This window comes from Myiozetetes cayanensis, unplaced genomic scaffold, assembly GCF_022539395.1.
Source record: "Myiozetetes cayanensis isolate MyiCay16 unplaced genomic scaffold, myiCay2020 scf14, whole genome shotgun sequence".
In the NCBI taxonomy this organism is placed as follows: domain Eukaryota; kingdom Metazoa; phylum Chordata; class Aves; order Passeriformes; family Tyrannidae; genus Myiozetetes; species Myiozetetes cayanensis.
In genome coordinates, this window is record NW_026087048.1 from 6,515,186 (window position 1) to 6,538,272 (window position 23,087).

Below are 23,087 nucleotides of genomic sequence, written 5' to 3' on the forward strand. Positions count from 1 at the left end.
CCATTACTTAGAAGAAAAAATCACTTGATGCTAAATTAAATGCTTATCAAAACGAATACAACAGAATATGAAAACAAATAATTTAGATAATAACTTTGAAATGAGGATTTAGACAATATTTCCTCATTCATTCGGTGCATGTGATTTGCTAAATCAAAGCTGTGGAAGCAATGTTATGATGAACATTTGGCTTTGCAGTGATAGCTACCAGTAATGAACTGCATGGCCCAGTTACTACAGATGTGATAACAGCTGACACTGTAGAATGCTGGCAGTATCCTTAAGGTATAAAATATCCATGTGTACCATAATTTCTGAAAGGAAATGCTTCCCTGTAAGGCTGCCTGTTTTCGCTGTGGCTTTTGAGTAGGAGTGGTGCTCTTCTGTTAAGGAAGTTGGTTTGGAATTTTGTCCAGGCAAATGGGGTGCATTGAGACTAGCAGGTGCAGAGAAGGAAACCCCCTGAAAACCTGACTTTTTAAAAGAGTTGACCTTACATCCCAAGGAATGTCTGGAGAGTTGTGCTGGAATACCGCAGGTGCAGCAGAGCTCTGGGACGGGCCCTGGGGAGGCAGCTCATGGCACAGCTGGTCCCTGACTGCACCTCAGCACTGCACAGCTCTGATCACCTTCCTCCCAAGCAACAGCAAAATGCCATTATGATTGTTTTTTGGAACTGACTGGTTTATGAGAAGAAAAACTTTCAGAAGAAAGTGAATAAAACTCCTTAAAAATATGGGATGCCAAAAGGAGAATTACAATGCATATAGGACCATAAATCTATTAAAAGCTGCAGTGGTTGGTATGGTGCCTTCTGGGAAATAGGTTTCATTTTTCCTTTTCTTTCAAGATTTGTTGTACAGTTTTGAGTGACAGAAGCTCAGATCTATAGAAAATGGAACATTTTAGAAGGGAATATGTTCTTTTTCCCTGGACAGGCACTCCGGTCACCTGAAGGAATACTAATCCTCCGCCTTGGGTGATGACAAATTGGATGTCCTTTAAAAATATTTCCGAATTATACTTTTATTGCAGACCTACTGGGGAATTTTTATGGTGTGCTTTCTAGATTACTATGGTATAACAATTTTAAGTAAAGGCAACATAGGCATCACATCTTTTAACTTCAGCTGCTAACTTGAAACTAAAAAAGCATCCTTTGTTTGCAGTTGTCGGACTTTGTTCAGTCAACCTTTGAAGAAACAGAATGTGCCTTTTGTATAAATCAGGACCAGACTTAAACACATGGGGTAATTTGCTCACTGCATTTGAAGTAAAGATTTGACATAACAAAGGATATTACAAGAAACTGTGGTGAAGTTAAAAAAAATCAGTACTGAGCTAAAGTTTATTGCCAGTACTGTTCTTGCAGATCAAGGCTATGCTAATGTGGTCTAGGGTTACTTTAATATTTTGCGGCCTCTCATTCCCTCAGTGGGTGTTTTAAGCATGCATATCACTCACTTTTATCATAAAATAACTTGATAAAGCCTTCTGCTTTGTGTTGGTCTCCTGAGGTAAAAAGTCACAGGTATGTTAAGTCTCACATTGTTTGTTCCGGCTTCATTATGTTTGATGAAAGAAATGCCTTGGTCATATCTCATAACATGCAGTACTTCCTCAATAACTGGATTGCTGTAAGAAAGGACATTTTTGACTTGGATAACAAAATTGTATCCTAGTTATTTCCCTTGTCTTCTTTGTATGATACCAATAGGAGGTTGACATCCTTAACAAGTATTGCACAGCATGATGGAAAACTTTGAAAAGGACTTTTGTCTTTAGGGATGGATGAGTGAAATCTTTACAGTCTTACTGAAAGATGTACTGTGCAGCTTTTTATTCTTTGTACAGGAAGAGGTGTGTGTATATTCTAAATATAATTATGGGTCAGGGTGTAAATGTTAGGCTCTGTGAACTCCATGACTGAAACCAGACCTATCAATTATGTCAGTGGGAGGTTACTGCCAAGATCAAAAGTAGATTATAGGCCTGGCTAAGTCTGCAGTCCCACAGCTTTGCTGGTATAGCAATCTCAATGTGCTACCCTAGCAAAGAGCAGCATATTCCAGATTGCTGTGAGTTGAAGATGTCCCCTTGAAAAATAATGTTGTGCATGTAACTGTCTCTCTGCACTACAGCTTTTGTTTATGCAAATATTCCCATGTTAGTTTTGTCCATGTTCATGTCTGGAGTATTTACAGCTCTGATTCTGGTTCATAGAAGCCTGGCCTTCAGCAAATGAACTCAGAGGGCTAAGTCAAACCCTTGCCCTGTGCCCTGGTGAAGGGCTTGGGCAACCATAAGATTCTCTGTGTGACATGGGACAGGGATAGAAACAATATTCACCTGGAACAACCACGATTAATTGAAATTGCTAGTCAGCCATCCAGTGAAAATTGCAAAGGACACTTTTCTTTCCAAGCTTAGTTTTGGTGAGGATGCAGAAAAAGCAGAAAACTCAGCTTCTAACAGAAACCTAATTTGCTCTAAAACTTTCCACCTTTGTTCTTTGTTTTCCTCATAGGTATAAGACTAAACTATTAGCTGTAAAAAATTCAGGCTTTTGAGTATGCACATTGTAATAAAGTCACTCCAGTTTCTCCACTTTTACCTTGGGATTTGTAACTAAGGGACTGCAAGGCACTGAATGTAGAAGGACTGAGAGATGATGAAAGCAGAATCTTTGTTACATAAAGAAGTAGGAAGTATTGATCAAAGAAAAGTTCTAAGGCAAACCATTTAGGGACCCAATGACAGCAAAATGACCTGCTCATCCATCTTTCAAACGAAATGTAAAACATAGGTCCACATTATTTGGGCCCATTTTAAACACTTGAACCTTTTTACTGAAGCCTGAATGCTGTTAATTTTGGTCTCCTGGCCAAACTCCAAACTGAATAATTATTCTGCTTACCCCTTCCCTAAATTACAGCAGCAGCTTCATTAGGAACAAATGCATTCATAGTTTGCTGACCTAAACTGCTCTTATATTGCTATGCACTATTAACTGTTGCTGCATTTCCAACCAAGGCTGGCTGCATTTCCATGGAAGATTAAATGACCTCTGAACAAAGCATGTATATCTTTAGTTCATTTAAAAGGCTTTGGGACCAAAGGTGCTGTAGGTATAAATGCCACCATAGACATAATTTTAGGCCTAGAACATGCAGGTGTTGAGGTGTGTTCATTGAACAGGGGAAAGTGTTGGCATTCAGTGGTGTAGCTGGATGAAAGAAAGAGACTATTTGGAGATAGAGGGTGTTTGCTCATGGGTTGGAAAACTTGTGGCCACTGATTATCATGAAAAATGATAATTATCTTTCACTGAGAAGTATTGCAAAATTACAAAGCAAAGGGAGAGGGAAGAAAGGAGATCAAATTATTGAGATGTCTGATAAAATATTTCAGAAATTCTATACATGGTTTCTTAATGTTCTTAATGTTCTTATTATGTTATAACTTCTTTTAAAAAGGTCCGTACTCTGCCTGAAAGGTGAGGGTAAGCCTGAGACAGTGTAAGATATAAGTAAGAGGCTTTTATAGTCTTTATCTTTCTACTGTGCTGTTTCACTACAACATCATCCTTGTGTTCCAGTGCTCTCGTCATTGTTTAGCACCTGAACTATTTGTCTAGAGTGTTTTTAAACTTAGATGCTTAACTACACAACTGTTCCTAAAAAATCCCGGAATAGTCTAAACACAAACAGCTAACTGAAAAAGTTGTTTTTGTGAAACTGTTCCAGTTGTGGGAGAGCCACTTGGCAGGAAAGCACTCTAATCCAGAGAGTGGTTATGGTGGCAGGAACAGATTTCAACCCAAAGGTCTTGGCTTTCATTAACCTTTTTCTCTGTGTTGTGAGCAGAAATACTGTCTGATCCTTTCTTGTAGCCTGAAAGTGGACTACACTGTAGAGCTGGGCAATTTTCTCTCTGTAGATGAGTTTAGCAAGTACAAAGCAGAACTATGCTCCCATTCTCCTAAGTACAAGCAGCTTCCTGCTCTTTCACTGCTTGGCAGATTTGTAGTCAGGAAAAATCACAAACTTATTTCCAGCACCAAAGCTATTACTAAAACATATTCTTCCTATCTTAGAATTCAGAGCAGTACTTAGCAAAACAGAGAAGACACAACCTTCTACAGAGAGCTGGTGAGCTCTTGACCCAATAATGTGTGCAGTGGCACAGAGCCCAGGCTCCTGCCCAGCTCCCCACCATCTCTGAGCAAGTGGCTGGTCGTGGCTGTGCTGAGCATCACCTCTGCTGTGTTCAGGACCTAGGGGGGAGACTGGGTGCAGATGTTTGTCAGCAGTAATACTGTGGTGGTTTGAGCTGCTCAGCTTTTTTTCTATCTCAGCGAATGCTGCTGCCATCTCCAAACTGGAGCTAATGGTCTGAGCACTGGCCTTTTGGCTGTGGATTTGTAAAGCACAGCACAAACCCCTGGGGAAGTGCAGCACTGAAAAAACAGCACAAGTATACTTGGATTTTAAAGTATTGTATGCTTTGGAAAAAAGGTACTATATTTTGTGTGCTATATTTAGGTGTTCATGGTAAACTTGGATGTGGCTATTCAGTATCTGTTCGTTGTTGTGTGTGACTGGTATCAGAACTCTAAATCCCTGTACTTTTTCTTTCCTAGCAGTGAAGCATTTTTAGAAGTTTCAGTTCATTAGTTATCTGAAATTATTGTGGTCATGCTTCGACACATTACTAGGATTTATTCTTAATGCTGTTAGGATGTATTAGTGTTTTTTATTTTCCCTCTTACGAATTGTACTGAAAGTACAGTGTTCTTTATAAATAGAAAAGTATCAATTCCCTCCAAAAATGTCAATGTTTGTCATCAAGGAAAAGAATAACAAAAAAAACCCCAAAACCAACATATCATGCACATCACCAGGACAGCTGACCATTGTGGATGGTCTCCTAATCCCTCCCAGGCAAAAAAGTGCTTTTAGAGAAGCTGAAGCATCTTTAAACAGTCTACTATGCGTAAAATAGATTAATTTTTCAACAGGCTTTATTTGCTATGAATAATTTGATGAGCTTTATTTAATTGGCAGACACAACAGTAACCACTCATATCACATTTCCCAAAGGCTCTGAATCGTGTTAGAGCCCTTTTGCAGAGTTAAATTGTTACTAGTTTTCCTCTTTCAACATCTGTTTTAGTCAGTCTTGCCAAGTATCCATTCACTGATGTTATAATATGATGTTAAATATTCAAAATTACAAAACAGCTTTAGGATGGTGCCTGAACATCATTTAGTTCTCTCATTTTGGATTTTGGAATTTTGTCTATTATTTACAGGACTTTAAGAGAAAACACAGAAATCTGTTAATAAAAGAGAAAGGGAAACACAGTGAGTACATCATTAACAGTTTCAGCAGAATTATAGATTCTCATTTGGATTTCAGTAGAATATAGGCATGTAGAGCACTTAGGAAAATCAGGGTGTGTTTTTTTTTAATTGAAACAGAAACAATCCACAGCTTTTTCCTGCTTTGCAATAATAGTTCAATTCACTGAAGTTAAGTTATATTGGAAAACCTATTAAAACCCAAGTAAAATTTACACGTCAGCAATTTTCATTCTGATGTGGTAGATAACGTAGACTCAAAACTGCAATGTTTGGGTCCCAAGATGAGTCAGTACTTTTTGACTTGAAGGAACAGCACTGGATATTAAGAATAACAGTAGATTTCTAAACTTCTCATACAAACTACTTAGTCTTTTCACTAATATTCTCATTCATAAGCAACAAGAGATCTTAGGGTAATTTTAAGCCTTCATTCTAACCTCTCTATACAAAAGCAGCTTAGTAAAAGACTTCATTCTGAACAGAATTCAGATCACAATGTACTTCTCATTGTATACAAAAAACATGTGCTTACCCAACTTGGCCTTACTTGATGATATGTTCCAGTTTGGCATGAACTGTTTTATAAAATGAAAATTGAAAAAAGATGTTAATGAAGATTCCTTCCTTAGAAACAGTGGATAGGTAAGCCAACAATTCTCAATTTTATATCTTCCTCCACAGAAGGCACAGCTCTGTCACATATTTGAATGGCTGTTTTTTCAAAATTGGCACGTTCTTCAAAATATTGCTAAATAAGATCGTTGTGTACCTCATTCTAGTGCCAAAATACACAAAATGCACTATATAAGCCACATATGCATTTAGATATCCAGGACAGGATCTCAGAATAGGCTTTTTTAACTGGAAATAGCAAGCCTCTGTTACGAGCTAAATGCTATTCTCTCTGTCAGACAACCCTAACATTTGTTTACCCCAACCCAGCAGAAAGGCCTCAAATTATAGCACACTAGAGACAGAAGAGAAAGACAGAGAAGATTTAGGTCCAGATCCTGGGCATTTTAAATCAAAGACTGATCTGTCATTCCCTAAAAGAGACCAGTATTTTGCCTATAATGACCAGTTACTTTGAGGTGGCTTTATGGCCAGAAATTGTGTCTGAGGGAGATCAGATTTCCTGTTATGACCAAAGATGCATAAGCTGGTGTGTAAACAAAAATGTGCGCAGCAGTTTTCTACATGCTGGGTCTCATACTAGAAAACAGGTCCTTGCAATAAAATATGAATTTTGAAGGAAATAGAAGTCAAAATGAAGCCCTGACATAGGATTTAATTGATCGGATATGGGGAAAAATATAACCTCCCTTTTCAAGGTAAAGGTTTATGTGGTATCCAGAAGCAGGTAGTGGGCTTTTTTTCTTACCATTAGTTGTGACTGAGAATATTGTAAGTCTATTTTGCAGGATTTCATGAAGGAATACTCTAAAAAGCAGGATTTTTTGGAAGCCAATAAAGCTGGGTTTCAAACAGAAAGGTTCTACCTCATTAATTTCCTTGCTTTCTTCAAGGATACAATATCACAGCTGGGGCTGGTGTGGATGACACAAGGGGTGTAATGCAGAGTGTATGGGCAAACAGAAGATGATACTGTGCTTTAGCGAGAATTGCACAGCAATTCCCTTTAATGGCTAAAAATCCACCTTGGAACAGGGTACTGACTGTGATTATTAAAAAAGGGTTTGTTTCCTTAAGCATCTGAGAGAGAGAGCTCTTGTTTTTCACTGCATCTAACTACACAGAATTGCAATATTAATTTTTAAATCATGCAATATCAATTTTCAAATAATCAATTGCTTATGAAACCGAAACTGAAGGTAAAGAAATTGCAGAATAATGCAACTATGTCCTGGAAGACTTACCTCTTTAAGATTCTAGAGGAGCTCAATGATCAGTTAAATACAATGCAGACAAACTCAATAATCAAGTTTACACAAGTACATATTGCACGTGTTGAGAGCACATGCACAGTAAAACTGAGTTAGAGGATTTTAAGAATTCTGGCTGCTTTCATCTTGATAAAAACTCACTTGAACAGCTGTCCAAGTGAGTTAGAAAACTGAACTTTTCAGAGGGTTTGAGGGAAGAGGGGCTTAGCTAAGAGTTTCTGAAGAATGTATTTCCTAGCCTAGTGAAATAATATGAAAATTATACTTGGCAAAAGACAAGGACATTGGTCTTGTTTGCTTTCCCAGGGGCATTTGCCTTTTGGGTTAGATGAGGGAATCCACGGGTGTTTACTCAAGTTTTGGAGACTGCTGCAGTACAAAATGTTCACCTCACCCAACTGCAGGCCTGACATATCACTTTCCACCTCTCTTACAGTTTCCCTTCTGTTGGGAGCACAATCATTGTATGTTTGCAGAGCAAAGTGCACTGAAATCTCAATCTTTGAGACACTTTAGAGCCACAACTCTAGCAAAGAGAACATTCACAGCAGGTCTGAAGGAAATCAAGGAGGGAGAACAGTGATAAGAAGAGGCTGAACAGAAGAGTTAAACTTTCATCTGTAGTTTGTGGGATGATTGCAGACCAATCCACTCAGTAGACACAGCTCTACCTCTCCAGATTTCATGAAGAGGCAGGGAAATTAAGTTTATAGTTTAATTCATATCCCTGGATTTTACTCCCCCCCCCTACACTGCCCTCGTGTGGTCTTAGCTTCAGCATAAACCTCTGCTAGAATCACAAAAAAATTATACTTCAAGTTTTGGAGTAGTGTGAGACCAATCATATCCTAATTTGGACCTTATTCAGGTGCTTAATTCAGGATGTTTTAACGAATCCTACTGTTCTGGGATAAAATCTCACAGTGCAGATTAGAATCTGTTGTTATTTGAGTAAAACAGTGGTTCTTAATCGGATTGTCAGCCTCTGTGCTCTATGAGCAGGCCTTACTATGATCTAAATTCCAGTTTCTTACCCTGTTTTAGCCTCTGGGTTTATGCCTCCTGGTTGCTTTTGTGTGGCTTATGTGAAATGAGTTGGTGGTTTCAGACCTGGTCACGGGAGATGGGCTGTCCGGTAATGAAAATCTGTATCTCCAAGAAATGGCACAATCAGCACTATCAGACCTCTGAAATAGAGAGTTGAAGGCTTTGTGGGTAGTGAAATTTTGTCACTTTCTCTCAGACAGGACTCTGACAGCTGAGTCACCAATTAATGAAGTTAAAACTCCCCCTAACTATAGAACGTGCTGAATGTGTTTCACTGATCTCTAGAAGAGTTTTGTCTCTAACATGTGTCCTTTCATAGCTCTGAACTGTTTAAAAGTGTAAAGGAAATTCCATGAGACTGGCAGGAGGCAACTGCTCATGGCAGCAGTGCCATCATGGGGTAATTTTGTGCTCCCCCTCAGCTGCAGCAATGTCTGAGAGGATCTGAGAGGAACCCGCTGTACCCAGCCAGTTGTGGCTGTGTGTAGGGTTGCAGGCTGTGCTCCTCTCTTCAAAAGACAGGACTGTCTGGCTCTCACAGTCACCTCTTCTTCCTGCTGTGTGCTCTTCGCTGTGTTGCACCCAAGTGCTGCTGAAGTCAGGCCCCTGTTTTCCAGGGATGGAGGGCTCACAGTGCCTGTGGTATAGGCAGGTGGCAATGCACTGGCTCACACTGAACCGTGGCCTATAAGTACTTTTACACCAGTTATTTGCTAGGCAGTGTTTTGTTTTAACTGCTGCCTTAACTAATACTAATTAATTAATTAACTAATACAGCACAGAGAGTACTCAGCCAGAGCTCTGGGTTCTCTTCCTGGCTCGGCCATGGTCATGCTCCATCTGATTTGCTGTCTCTCACACAGGAACAGCTTATATAGCTACAACACACTATGTAAGAATTAATTATTGCTGTAGAGTTTGGGAGCCAAATTTTGACCTTTCCATGCACTCATATGTCATTAAATTGCCATAAGCCTGTCTGAAGAATTAATTTAACCAGCAGGCTGTAGCAGAGCAAGGGCTGCAGAAACCACTCACATGACAGATCCAACTGAAGGCCATTGTCCCACCATCAAAACAAAACAGGAGAGAACAGATCTAGACAACAGCAGGTCTTAGCAACCATTTCACACAACCTCTTCTAGGAGAGGTGAACTGATGGAAGTTCATTTGTGGATTATTTGGAGAGAAATCTCGAGAGAAGCAACAGGTAAGAGAAACGAGTGTTGTAAAGCTGCATATGATGAGGTCTGTGACTCTGGCTGTCTCCTCAAATCCTTTTCTGCTTGTTAGTGAATGCCCCTTTCCTCAGTTCAGGCACTCTTCTGCTTAGGGAACACAAATGTACTTTTGGTCCAAGAGAGACATCAAAGAAAGCAGAAAGAACAAAAATAACTTTGCCATGAGAATCCACAGTCTGATCTTGGACAGGCAGTAGCAATTCCAGTAACAAAACAACCAATGCCTCCACTAACAGTCAGAGTTCCTACAGCTTTACAAGAGGGAAAAGGTATGGGGAACTTTTGGCAACTCACCCTGTGCTCTGACTTCCACATTTAAGATAAGGTAAAGGGTGCTGGTAGAACATATGAGAGCAATACCCTTAGAAATTAGTTACAGAACGTGAAAAATACTTGTTTTCAGATGTGAGTCAGGATTTCTCAACAGTGCATCCTTTATAGAGTAAAATACTACCCAACATACCATGATTGTCAGTATGGAGGTTCTAATTAATCACAGAGGAAACATTTTAACAGTCATAAAAATAACTGTGCAAGTATTTGAAGATGATCTGATAATGATCGGTTTGTGGAAAAAAGGTTGGATTTTGGCAACTCCTTCCAAAGAGAATTCCAACTGGGAAAGAAGATGATTTGCAATTAGGCATGATCTGTACATTCTAATTGTATCAGAAAAGAAAGCATCTGAAATACTTAGCTATGAAAACAGAGATTTTGTCACCCTTCCTCTAATTGTTCTCCCTGATTTCCTGCAAATCTCACATTTGAACCCCTGCTCCCCATTGTCAGCTCCAGTCCCCATTCCCGCTAGCACTGTCAAATGTTATCTACTGTTTCCTTCTATGCTAAACTCTATGCAGACTGCCACAGGTGCTCCTGGCATCCTTGAGCACAGGGATTATCAATAAATAGGGTTGTGCGTCAGCAAGGACACAAAAACACATGAAGAGAGCAGGTAACACATGAGACTTTGTATGTTTAACTGGTTGTTGCAGAATATGCACTAAGTATGAATAAGTAAAAAAATTCCAGCTAGTGGAAAAAAAAATCCAGCCAGTGATGTAGGGTTCTGAAGTTACTTATCATGATGCAAATGGGAGAATTGACCATGTCACAAATAATGAAATAGGAAAAAAAATATTGGGGAGTATTGGTCTATTTTGAAGCTGAGGGGAATTTTGAAATTTGTAATGAACTTCATTCTCAATGAAAAGTAATATTTTCTATATTTAGGTATTTAAGAGGGTTTTGCAGTTAAACTATGCAATGTATTGTTGTAGAAGATACATTTCATTCCTTAGTTGTAGACATAATCTGGTGGCAGAAAGATGAAGGGTCTGCCATGCATTTTGGTGCTTCCTAGAATTTGTAGATATTTGTGGATTGGTTTTGCTTTATGTTATATTTCTTAGGTGATGTGTGTAAATGTGTATGTGCCTTTATTCCTTAGAGATGGCCATTATTTTTACTTCTCTCCTCTCTCTCACAATCAATGAAAATGGTCAACTCTAATGAAAGAACTCAGTTGCTGTGTATTTATTTTAGATTAAACCCCTGTGCATGTTAACATTATGCTAAAGCCTGTCTTGTTTGTCTCTGGACACTGTTTTTCACTTCAAGAACCTTGACAGCAGAGCTTTTGACTAATTCCACAACAAAGCTCTTTAACACTCAGCAATCTGATCTCCATTATCCAGTTGGACTGTTCATCTGAGTTGTGCCTGGAAGTTTCATTGCAACTATTTGGACCTAAACTAGAGATCAGAGCAGAAGGGAGAATCTGACAAGGAAGAAGGAGCAAAAAAAGATTAATACCTTTATTTATAACAGCAAGCATTTTAGTGTGCACTCAGAAAGAAAAGGGAGCAATTTTAAATTCAACCTTTCAAGATGAAACTTTTCATGTTCTCCTAAATTTGCATCATATTTCAGTGTATTTCTATGGAAGTCCATCCCTCACTTTTAATAGAATGTTAAATCCCTGCATCACATTCTGACTGTGCAGGGGGAAGCTTTTCTGATTCTCTGTCCCAGTCCTACAGCAAATCAACAAGCCAGGTCACAAACTCACTTTTAGCTGCAGGCTTGTCAAGGTCTCTTTTCCTGCCCCCAAAACAGACTCTGTTGGGAGGTGGAAGTTCATGCACCCAAGCACAGGATTACACTAACCTGTTCTCCATCAGGGAGATGATGAATTTGCAGGACAGAAAATGTCCCAAAACATTTTACCATTTGGACTATGGGTCAAATTTGCATGGATTTCCCTGGCATGAGTCAGAAAGGGCTCTGTTACATCAGTGTCATTTGGATAAGCCCTACTGGTCTCAGTGGGATGACAGAATTTGTCCCTTTGCTTTATAACTGTGCTATTAAAACAGTCATTCTTCTGGCTGCAAGGAGTAATATAAAAAAAGTAAAATTTACGTATGTTGGGATGTGCTCTGGATAGCAGTTTAACAAGATAGGAATCAAATCTTGTTTTGTGTTACACTCCTTACAACATTCATGTGGCAGCACTGGAGAAAAAAGCAGCCTCCTCATTATTCTCAATGTGTTTTGCAGCACACCAAGGCATCCGGGCAAGGAGATTCTCAGAACCATGTCAGGGCTGGAAAAAAATTGCCTGAAATGAGGTGTAAGGATGAATAAAGAATGATTTCCTTGTTTTAGCTTGAAGAAAAAGTTGGGTTTTTTTCAGAAATCAGGAAGATAATTTAAAAAGATTTGCATCTAATGTGAACAGTTTCATGTCTCTCCAATTAACAGAAAAATGCATCAAAATTTATCATGAAGGATGCGTCTGCTTGGTCCTGTTCTCATTATACATACATCTGAAGTGGAACCAATGCCATTCATGAATAATTTAATTAAAATAATGACAAGTATTATTTTTGTAGCATGCAAAACTGTAAACATTAATTCACTAAGGCTGAGAATCATGAAACGCAATCTTAATTACTGGAAAGTAGAATAATCAGCTGAACTGAGGCAAACAGGACAATTAAATCTTTAGAAAGGAGTTTACAGCTGCTAGGGTGGAACTAACATCCCAGAAGGGTTAGTGTAGTCAGTACTTTGAAGTGGACAATATTTTGGGATAAACCATAAAAGCAACATAAGATCTCTTCATTCTGCATGTCTTCTGAATATTCCACAGCCCTCAGAAATTCTCCCAATATTTTGTTTCTGTTGTCTTCCAACCCTAGGGCTTAGCAATAAATGTCTGAGCCAGCCCTTCCACAGCGGTGGCTGAACTGTCATCAGGAGAAAGCATGGAATAGATGATGCCCCTGGATCATTCCTCTCCTAGCTGTAACTATCAAGGTCTGCTTAACAATGAATAAAAATTCCTGTGTCTTGTGCTCTCCTGGCAGGAATTTCTCTGGCTTGCCAGGTAGAAACCTTCTGATTTCTCAACTGTCCCCTACTTTAAGCTGGGGATGTTTTTTATAGCTTCTTCTCTGCTCAGGTTTTTTACCCCTGACCCTGATGTGTTCAAAGAAAACAAGCATATTCTTTGTGCTATCAGAATAGGGTGCTAGACTATTCTCTTGTAAGGTGGACTCAGCTTTCCCCTGATTATTATTTCTAGTTTGATTTCAGCTTTCTTTAATATTGGTACCAAAATTGTGCAAAGCTTTCTGTGTGACTATAGAGTAGAACGCTTTTCAAACTGGGTCACCCTCTGCAAGGGTGAACATTTAGTCCAAGTTCAAAGTCAAAAGCATCAGAAAGCTGAGAGTTATCACCCTGAGGATAAAATACACTGAGCTTTTGAACCATAAATGCTGTGCACGACAGCATCTCTGTTCCTTACAGCGGGCCAAAATGCCACTGTGTGCTTTGCAAGTGACACTGCCTTTCTTCTCAGGGTGTTCGTTTCTCTGCTTTTCATTCTCTGATGCCTCATTTCTGACTCATCAGATGAACCAAGCCAAGGAAGAATGGGAACGAGAGCCGAGGCTTCATGTTTGTCTTCCATGCTGTCCCTGCGTGCTGGGAGCCAAGTTCTGTTCCAAGTGTTTCCCGGTTCTGTAACTCCGTGAACTGCAACAGACTTACAAAACAAGCGAAAATGTGATTCTGTGGGGCTGAAATTCTGATCCCGATTGACAAATGTGATAGAAAAAATTTAGATTACATTTATACTCTTTGAGTGAAGGGGGTGATTTAATCTCTGTCATAGTGTTTTAAGAGTTCAGATTTTTGAATATGAAACAATTATTAAATTACGTGGAATATTAACTAGCTTCACCAGTTTTCATTTAAAACGGTTTGAAATGAGAACGAAACGACGAAGCTGTCGCATATCACCAACAAAACTCACGGACCGGCCAAAAAATCTTAGTGAGGTGCCACCCAGTGGCTGCGGAGCGACATGGCCACACCTGCGCCAGGGCAGTGCCCAGCGAATGCCACGGAATTCAGAAGGGAAAACACCTGAACAGGGATTTTTAAAAACTCTGCTGTCAGATGGTACTTGTCTCTTGGAGCAGTGCACCCTGAACCACGGGGCAGGTCGTGCTCTAACATGAGAGGTGGGTCCCACTGCAGTCCATGAAATATTAAAATTTACATCACTGGGCAAGGATTTCTGAATTTAAATTCTAATTCCAGATTTAATACTGATGAACTCTGTGATCCTAATTCTCTCGGCTTGAGCTCCTCGATCTGCAAACTAGACACAATACAGGGATAATTGTGCCTTTGTTAGGTCAGTTCTTATAAATGTATTCTATTTTCAGATGGAAAATGCTACTAAAGAGCTTGATATTGTCAGGTGTTTTAAAAACAGTCTTTAATGGCAAGTGATGGAATTGATTTTACACAGGAGGTGGAGAAGCTGATATGCTGCTCAGCCTAAAGGGAAAGAAAGTTTACTTTCAACAGGTATTGTTGAAACAGTTAAATTTAGTCTTTCTCTCTCAGAAATGTCTATTTGGAAGACTTTGGAGAGGACAGTTTTGATTTGACTGCTGTCCCATGTGCACAAATGGTACTTGTGTCACTTTTAAAACTTGACATGCTCATGCTGTGCAGCCTTTTTGCTAAATCAGCATGATGGGGCATCTTTCTTTGTGCCTTCACAAAGGTCCTCATGCAGGAGTGAAGGCACTGAGTGCAGTTCCAGAGAGCTGTCCTGTGTTTCAAACAGAGACTGTGCTTAAAGTGCAATTTACATGAGTGAACTGGAGAGGCATCAGCAGATCTGGTCAGTCAGGACCATGTTGAGTGATACAGCTATTCTGACAGACACCTGGAATGATAGTGCTGCTTCCCTCAGCAGTGCACAGAGCAGTGTGATGCTGCCAGGAATGGCAGCTGATGGGAATGCTTCCCATCTTTGTATTTTGCTGAAAAGATTTTTTTTCTTCCAGGTTTATTAAAAATTAATTTTTATTTTAAAATTGTTAGCACAAATTTTGCTGCTCTTGTCATTTTCTGTGTATCTCAAGTTTCTCTTTTTATTTTGTGATTTGTATTTTCTTGAAAATTAATCATTTTTTGAATACAATTCCAGCTTCAGGGAATATAAGGATAGTAGAACTTAGTGGCATGAAGTGCTGAATTACAAGTGCTGAAGTACAAACTTCAGCAATATCTGAAATGTCTGCGGTTCCATAGTTTGAATATATAGTATCTTTCTTAGCTTTTATTTCTTTCTGTGTACATTCATCAGCTTTGAATCACTTCAACAAGGGCATCTTAGTAAGTCACATTTACCAGGAGCACTGAAGTTTTATGTTGCCAAGAGTAAGAAGATGGATATACCAGGGCTGTTAAACAACTGAAAATAGGACTTACTAAGTCTACTGTTCATATATGACATAACTATGCTTTTCTTGGAGGTAGTTTTCATAAGAAAATACATGCATTTTTTTCCTAGAAAGCAAAATATTATTGAACAATCTTGTATTAAGGATTAGGTAACCATTTCTTCTAGTTTGCATGGTGCATCTCTTATTTTCAGAAAGTATTATTCCCATAATAAGTTTCCATCTTGATGAGTAAAGTTTGACAGTAAGTTATAAGGACAGAAAATAGAATTGCACCTTTATACAGAGAGACACCTCATTTCCCGATAGGACTGATGGGCTTGTGTTTGTACAGAATTAATCAGTAATTAAATTCAGTCTTGGACTCAAGTTGAAGTGTTTTATGCAACTGTGAATCCATGGTGTTTTAGAGGTAAGACTGTAGGAATCAGGAAATTCAGAAGGGTTGTAATAACCCCCTTCCCACAAATTATTCCCTGTGTGAAGTTCTGTTTGTATGTGTGTCCCACTTTAAATGAGACAAGGGTCTTTTACTGAGGATGGATTAGGAGGGAAAGACCCAAACTTCTCTTTCTAAGCAATTATAAATCCAAAATTAAGAGGCTCCGATTGAAGGAAAACAAATTATGGAAAAGGGAAAATAACAGCTCTTTATTAAAAGGTATGTGTGTATTAACAGGAACACGGAAAAAAACCAATTAAAACAACCAAGCAATACTCCTATACCCACCAATAATCCCCTTCAAGAACAAAACTGATAAACTGGCAAAAGGAAAATTAAACAGTTCAATTTTTTGCACCCTTTGATGCAGTTCCAACCACAGTCAGCAGGGGGCACCGTCGGGTCACTGGAGATGCAAAATTTGTAATGTCCTGTACCATTCACCAGGAGGCGCTGTTGGATCACTGGAGGAGCAGAACTTGTAATGTCCAGTGCCCGTCACCAGGCGGCGCTGTGGGATCCCTAGTCGCCGCCCCGTGGAATGGGGGGAAAAAAAAAAAGAACAACACTCTCCAGGTATGTTGGAGGGAAGGAAAAAAACTAGACCAAAAACAAAAAAAAAAACCACTCGGTTCCCCTTCCCTTCCCACACTGGGAAAGGAGAGAGGGAATGGGGGGGAGGGAAGGGGGAAGGAAAAAATCAGCAATAAAACAGAAAGTTCTCCCAATGGAAGAAAACTCACAATCTCCAACTAGTTAGAATCTACCTCAGGCAAAAAAAACCTGCAGCTGGCGATGGCTCAGGGTAAAAAGAGACAACCGCGAGCTTCTCCGACGACGACGACGTGTCCTGCCGACATGTCCTGCCGTCCCAGCCCCAGCCACACACCGTAGCCTCCCCCCAACTCCTCCCCCTTCATTGTCAAGGAGACTAATCTCGGCCATTAGTGGATTTGGGCCGTTTCCTTTGTTCACCTGATGGCCCATATACAGAGCACACACATACAGCAGTGTCGTGGTTTTGCCCACCAGCCCATCCCTGGGGCTGAGGATGGTTTTGTCCAGGTGATTTCCGGACAAAAAGCCAATCAAAAAGTTCAGTGACGCCTTTGCTAATTACATCTTTAAGAAAACGGAAGAGAAGGTTGGTGTGGCGCAGTTGAAATTAAGAACAGCAGCCATGTAGAAGGGTAGCGGGCCGAGGAGGGCCAAGACCCCCTCCTCCCCCGGCTTGGGCTGGGGGGGGGGGGCAGGTGCAGCACTGAAGCCTCCCTTCTGTCTTGTGAGAGAGTGAAGAAAAAAAGTTTAAAAGACGAACTGCTTAGACAAGAAACCGCTGCAGAAGAATTCCAGCCATGAGATAACAGAATTTTCAAGGTTAAAGCCGCAGTCGCAGGAGAGTGAAGAAAAGTTCGAAGGGGGGAGAGCTGCTTTTTCTCCCTTTCGCTCTCCCTCCCTTCAGCAGGGTAAAGACTGAAAAATAAAACCCTGCCACTTGTGAAAATTTGTTGGGGTGAAGAGACCCCCATGCGGCTCACAGAGGAGCTTGTGAATGCACCAGAGATTTGTGACTTTAACAGAGAGAAAGCCTTATGCTGGAGCAGAAGCGGCTCGGATGAGGCAGAGTCCTGTTAAAGACTTTGTAACCCTCGAAGGGGATGATGCTTATGCTGGAGCGAGACGGCTCAGATAAGTTTGGGATCTCAGTGAGAGATCCATGCTGCTGGTGCTGGAGATTTGTGATCCTGAGAGAACCTACGCTGGAACAGAGAAACGGTTCGGGTAGGGATGTTGGGATCCATGTGTGGGATCCATGCTGCTGGTGCTGGAGATTTGTGAGAATCTGAGAGAACCTACGCTGGAGCAGAAAACAGCTCAGGTGGGATATTGGGATCCGAGTAACGAATCCAGACTAGACCCATGCCGAGAAGTCAGTCAAGGACTGTTCTCCCATGGGGAGGGACCTCCATAGGGAAACAGGGGTGAACTCTTAAACCATTATCCCCTGTAACCCTGTGGAAGAAGATCCATAGTAAGCAAGTGTCCCCTTGCAAGTCTATGGAAGAAGACCTTTCAGGACCTGGGTAACCCTCAGCCTTTGGTTTTAGCCCAGGAAGGGGGTAGGCCCAGCCCTGGAAGCCAACACAGAATAAGAGAGAGATAAAGAAGTTCCAACTGCGATGAAAGTGTTGCAGAGTTACTGGAGAGAGAGAGAGAGAGCTGGAATTCCGAGAATGGAAAAGGACTGCTTCTCCTCCTTGGACTGATATAAAGGGAAGTGGGGGGAAAAGTATCTTCTGTAAATACATAATACCTTTTACTTAAGTAAAATTATTGTAGATATAATTCTTTAGTTTTAGCTTGTTAATAATAAATACTCATACTTTTTTCAATTCAGTCTCTTTTTGTCTACATAAACCTTCTCTCAACTGATAGTAATTGTATGGGGGGTGTAAAAGTAAATTGAGCCAGGGCAAAACCACGACAAGCAGGGGGAAGGGAAAGAAAAATTCCTTGCTAAAATCAGAACTATGACAATGTGTGAGTCCAAAAGAGATGGTGCTTTTCATCTCCCCCATCCCTCCCCAGCTCCTCCTCCTTCTCTCCCTCTGATCCTCATCCACTACCAGATTATAAATGGAAACAAAAGCTTCATGCTGGGTCCAAGCAAATACCCCAACTCCAGCTTTTCAAGAAGTCTAGGTCGAGATTCTACTCCTTGATTCTGGCTCAGGGTTTGATATGTTGGGGTGTGAGGTGAGTCCTTCCCTTTAAACTAGTGTTATGACCACAGGGCAGGGAGATTAGTGTGTAAAGACAACCAACAGAATATGTTGCAGTGGTGGCCAGAGAATAACCTAATGCTGGAAAACACAGAGAAATTACTTTCTGGTTTACCATAGGTCTTTTAAATGTTCCTATAAAGCAGAAATCCAGTGACTACTATGTTAAGGACTTGAAGCAGACTGGCAAATTGCCTGATAGGGCAAATAAGGGTATCTTACAATCCAGTCTTCACAATCCTTCTTAAACAAGAGGGAGCAGCAATTTACTGCATTCTGTCATTAGACAAATATGCAGTTCTGAGATTTAGCAGTACTGAGTATTTTATTGAAACTTTTAGACATCAGCCTGCACTCTCCGTATGTTCAGTTGAGGTTTTACAAGCTGTTTCCATGACAAAAAGAGATTGATTCTGGAGCCAGATAGTTAATTGGTTAAATCCTTTTTATTTACCAGAAACTGTAGGCAAAACACTTTTCCCTTCAACACACTAGGCAGATTCCTTGTGTATGTTTCCAAATCTTCTTTTCCAGAAACTACTCTGTTTATAAAGCTGTCTCTGAGAAAGATGATTCTTTCAAAATCTTTTTACTTTTCTGTTGTTTCTATTTTACTTTCTTAATTATATTACATTCATTAGGACAAGAAGATTGTTTTTCAGCCATATAGAACTTCTTAATCCAACCTTTTAAAATGCCTGTTAGTGCGAGTGGATTTCCTAGGGAGCCTGTATTTTTCATGAGTTGGTAATCATGGATCCAGGAGAAAGAATAACCTCCACTGCCTGTATAATTAATGCACATGTTGGAAAGTTCGGGATAATATGTTTCTGGGTTTTATTGTTTGGTGTTTTTTCTCTCTTCCTTCAGGGTGAGTAAGATAGGAAAAAATACTTATGCTAATCCACTGACCAAGTGGTTTACTAGAACATGCTTCACAAAGCAATGAGTATCATCCTGTACTAGAACATGTTCCACAAAAGGATGAGTATCATCCAGGAAGTCGTATGGAGGGAAAAACTGTCTGTACTAGAAAGTTCAGGACACTCTCTGACCCAACCACAATTACTCTTCAGGTAGAAATTGCTCCACAAATTTTTCAGGTTATCACATCAGTCATAGGTCCCCCAAAAGAGAATACATTTTAGATATGCAGCTAAAGTACACACACTGTAATTTATGTTAACTGATGCAGAGAATCAATGTTGTTTTCCTAATTTTTGGTGGCGTCAGGTCCCTCACATGAAAGTGGAACCAGTGGGTGAGATCACCTGAGGAGCTGCGGGGTCCTCCCAGCTCTGGCTCTGCACCCTGGTGGAGGTGACATTCAGCAGCCACGTTCCCTCCCAGACAGGAGCTCTGCCTGCAGCACACACAGCCATCCTACATGAGCACAGGAGAGTCACTTGACCTCCCAGAATACAAGTGGGGTCTGTGCCACTGCTGCTATTGGTACCTGAAACAGCTGATGTAAAACCTATATTGCATCTGCTGCAGTCACAGTTCTCCTTGGCACTGTGGAAGAACACAGATGGAGCAGCTGTCACTTTCCTACCCTTCCTAAGCTCCAGTGCTGCATCACAGCCTGCTTTTTAGTGAGTGCTGGAGATGGGGACAACAGGTCCAGCAAATTAATCTTAATTTCAAAGTGTGCTGTCCTTCCTGTACAAAGCCTGCCTCATAATTCTTTCCCTTACCCTGGAGTTAGAACAGCTTTTTGTGTGAAAAGCTGTCTTCAAAAAAGAATGAAATGAGAATTTCTTAATTGCTGAATATTTCTTGAGAGGCAAATCTGAACATAAACCACCTCATCATTGATCACAGTGGTTTAATTCTGGAGAAGTTAATCTTGGATTTTTTAAAATAAAAAAAAGTGTTCAAGGATAGGTTGGATGGGGCTTGAAGCAATCTGGTCTAGTGGAAGGTATTCCTGCCCATAGCAGAGAGTTGGAACAAGATGATCTTTAAGGTCCCTTCCAACCCAAACCACTCTGTGATTCTATGAAATACAGAGCATTTATTTGTCGTTCTGGTGAGCAGAGGTACCTCTGAAGAGTGTCTGTGAGTTTTGGAGCTATAACTGTGTCTTTCAAAATTTGAAAAAAAAAGTACTATGGTGTTTTTATTTTTTCAATCAGTGCCTGATGCTCCAGATAATCCAGGTTCTGTGTAAGGTGGTTTTTTTCACTAATTAATAATGGACCATGAGATTTCCTAGCTGGTTGTTAAGAAATCCTTTCATTGAAGTAAAATGTTTACACAATAACCATAAAATGTAGGGACAACAGAATGCATTCAGTTGGCAGGATTTCAAATAGTTAATTCTGTAAAAGAAAAAGGGGAAACCAGAGGGTATAGTCATTCCTTTAAACTAACCTCTTCTGGAAAGTTCTTTGCATCACCATTCAGCTGATAGGAACTGTGTGGGAGGAAGGGTTTTATTTAGAAAGATGCAGCTGAAGGCTCAGTTTCTGCACTGATAGGTGTGTGCAGTGTTATTGCAGTGAAGGGAGCAACCTCTTAGACCACTGTAGCTCATGTTACTTCCCTGCAGAAATCCCTCCACCTTCCATCCTCCATGTACACTGCAGAATAGACAGGGAAAGCAATCCAAAAGTCTCTTTTACTGTTCAAATATCAGCAGCACTTGGTTGCAAAAGATGGCCAGCTCCATATCTCCTAGGGAGAAGTAAGGAGCACTCAGTTCTTCTCAGATCTGCCACTGGCTGCACTGATAATCTACAGAAGGCCGCACTATATTAGATTTTCTTGCTCTCTCTTTCTAATTCAAATGGAAAAAAATTGAATTTATAATGAATATGAATGTTTCCATGGATTTCAGTGGCCTTTAAGTCAGGATCTTGTTGTGTAATCAAACATGATGAGAGGAGAAGACACGTGTTAAACAGAATGGTTTTGTCTATAATACAAAGACTGAATTATATTTAAAAAGAAAATCTGGTTGGCAATTATGTAAGACTATTTTATGATGTTTGTTTCTGACTTTGGAAAGCATTAGAGCTTGGCAAGGAAATGTTTTGTACTAAATCCTGGCAAGCACCTTCATACGCCAAAAATGCTGTTCTGTTTACTTGTCATTTGTCTGAATTCTGTAGACAGCAGAAAATACCCACATGTGTGTTTGTGGACATTTATTCTGTTGTGACAATGTAGACTCATCATATGAATATGAAATCAGAGGATTAAAAGTTAGGTATTGCAGCTATTTCACACGTACATGTTGGAAACTTCAAAGTATTCTCAGTAGGCATTCTGAAGAAAAATATACCCAGTTCAGTAGAAATACGGCCTTGACTTACATGGCCACTTACATGGCTTTTACATTAGTGCAACATCAATGTTTTCATTAGGCTTTCTCCTGACTTACCCCATTGCAAATTAAAAGAGAATCAGGTCTATGTGCTTTTGCAGACTTTCACTGATTTTTGGTATGTTGCTGACCTAGTTGGAGAACCAAAATGTCAAAAGAATACTAATCAAATGATCATTATCAAAACAGTCTCAATTGCTTGAAGATATTTTTCATAACTTATTTGGCACCTTGGCTAATTCATGCTCTGGGTTTGAGTCTGCTGTAGACTAATACAAATGGTTTACAAAGAGGTGGAAATAAGGATTTATTAGAAATTTGTAATTGTATTTACTAAAGAAAAGTTTCTTAACTGCCTTTGTTAAGAGCCTGATGATCAAGAGCCTGATGACAGTAAAACTGAGCCATGCCACAGTTTTCTAGATGGCTGTAAACAAATGCTGAATTGAAGTGATTTTGTCTCTCCTAGAGCAAAGATCAGTATGAATGACTCCTAAGCCAGATCTACATGAACAGTTTTAAACACCTTCCCATACACTCTATAAACAATTGTCTCCAAGAATATAGCATTAAAATTATTAGAACAGGTAGTTTAAAGTACATACTTTCCATGCAGTACATTTTCATTTTTATGTTCTTCTACGTAGAACATACACAGAAGAGAAACTCCAAATTCATATTATAATGGAGCTTGAAAGAAATAACTCATAAGTTCTTCACAACCAGTGTAAAACTTGAGAAAAAAGTCCTTCATTGGAACATTTGTGTTTCACACCTTTACATTGTTTGGGGGACCTCAGATGTAGGCTAGACAGTTCACAGTCTGAGGCCTAAAGAAGCTGACAGGTGTCCTTTCAAGATGATTTGAGTGTGTAACACATCTCAACTAACCAGACTGAGTGGCACACTAAGTTTATGGAGTTCCAGTTTCTGCTTCACCACTTGAGTTGCAAGAGCAACTGCAGTATATACCAAGCAGATAATTCTGTCCTCTGCAGCAGAATTCTGTCTCTAGTAGTGATTTTGTAGTGAGGAATGTCCAACCTTTAGTATCGAACATAGAGCAATGAAAATTATATGTTCAAGTATTTCAACAGCTTGTGTATCAGCTGGCAAATTATGTGTAGGAAGGTTTGTTCTCTTGCCTGTGTATGTGCTAAATACTAACTGGTCCTCACCTTTTAAATATGAAAAAA